Source organism: Aethalodelphis obliquidens, unplaced genomic scaffold (assembly GCF_003676395.1).
Source record: "Aethalodelphis obliquidens isolate GAN/ISIS:26980383/991018 unplaced genomic scaffold, ASM367639v1 scaffold8, whole genome shotgun sequence".
Taxonomy (NCBI): Eukaryota; Metazoa; Chordata; class Mammalia; order Artiodactyla; family Delphinidae; genus Aethalodelphis; species Aethalodelphis obliquidens.
The window spans coordinates 38,469,057-38,470,810 of NW_020837952.1; the positions used below are offsets into that span (position 1 = coordinate 38,469,057).

The 1,754-nt window shown below is 44.0% G+C and overlaps 1 pseudogene; it reads right to left on the reverse strand.

Moving 5' to 3' along the window:
• Positions 1-522: 522 nt before the first annotated feature.
• Positions 523-1,283, reverse strand: LOC113621324 (40S ribosomal protein S6 pseudogene; annotated as a pseudogene).
• Between the last annotated feature and the right edge of the window lie 471 nt (positions 1,284-1,754).

A 1,754-nucleotide genomic window follows, 5' to 3' on the forward strand; every position in this document is an offset into this window, starting at 1 on the left:
ATTGCTTCATTTTCTTTTCTTTTTTTTTTTTTTTGCAGTACGCGGGCCTCTCACTGTTGTGGCCTCTCCCATTGCGGAGCACAGGCTCCGGAAGCGCAGGCTCAGCGGCCATGGCTCACGGGTTCAGCTGCTCCACGGCATGTGGGATCTTCCCGGACCGGGGCACGAACCCGCGTCCCCTGCATCAGCAGGCGGATTCTCAACCACTGCGCCACCAGGGAAGCCCCCGCTTCATTTTCTTTAATCAATTGAAATTTCACTTCAACTTCCAGCCTACAGTACTGTTGAAAAACAGGTGTTTAGTAGTCATATGTCAAAGTAAGCTTAAGGTACTCTCTACCTCCTTCATATTATCCACCAACAAACCATCCTCCCATTTGAAATAGATAATATTTTCTTGACTTTTTATGCTAAAGTGGTATTCACATGCAAATTGAAACTTTTTCTAGAACCTGATTGTTGCTCTTTTTGTGTGTGTGTGTGTGATGTCTGATCTTATTTATTTGTTACTCTTAGAATATCTCATTTTTGACTGGACTCAGAATGAGAAGCTCTCAGAGAGGACAGCCTCTGTCTCTTGGCATTCTGTTCCTGGCCTTTCTATTTGGCCTTCTTCATTCTCTTGGCCAAAAGGTTAGCATATTCTGAAGCCTCTTCCTTATTTTTCTTAGTACGCTGTTTCTTCAAAGCAATATGCCAAAGTTTGTGTTGCAGAACACGTGGAGTAACAAGACGCTGAATCTTGGGTGCTTTGGTCCTAGGTTTCTTACCTTCTTTGTTTAGGGGCTTTCTCAAAACACACTGGTGGACATCATTTTCTTTAGAGAGATTGAAAAGTTTGTGGATTCTGCTAGCTTTTTTGGGCCCCAGGCGACGAGGCACAGTAGTATCAGTGAGTCCAGGAATATCTTTCTCCCCTTTTTTTTACAGTGACCAAATTGAGAATGCTCAGATTGGCATCCACAATGCAACACCATACAGATTTGTGCTTTCTTTCTCCAGTCCTCCTTGGTCTGTAACAGGAATGCCCCTTGCTCAGTAGCAGGCGGACTTGGCCATGGGTCAGGACACCCTGCTTCATGGGGAAACCCTGTTTGTCATTCCCACCACTGATTCGGACCACATAACCCTTCCGTTCTTCACCCAGAACATCAGCAGCAACTTCTGTGGCCATACGCTTCTCATAAAAGGTACGAAGTTTTCGTTCATCGTCCACTTCAATGAGTTTCTGGCAGCCAGTGGCCAGGAAAGAGATGTTCAGCTTCATTCTGAAGCAGCCGACTGCCACCAAGGTGCCACGAAAAAGAGACCCCCTGATTGTTGCTCTTATGGGAACAACGTATGGGAATTTTGGAGCCTAAACATTAGAGGCTTCTTCCTCCTCTTGTCCTCCTAGCCCTTCCTCCCCTAGGGACTTAGATTCCTAGGGTCCTACAGCAGAGCAAAAACTTAATGGATACAGCTTCCAGTTCCAGCTATGATAGAAAACAGGTATCAGATTGGTTTCAGAAAAATAAGTATCAGATTGGTTTCCCACATCTTTAGGATCTCCTATGCATAGTATCATGTCATCTAGTATCATAGTATCATAGTAACTAGTAACTAGTATCATAGTGTCATGTCATCTGCAAACAGTGGCAGTTTTATTTCTTTTCCAATTTGTATTCCTTTTATTTCTTTTTCTTCTGTGATTGTCGTGGCTAGGACTTACAAAACTATGTTGAATAACAGTGGTGAGAGTGGGCAGCTTTGTC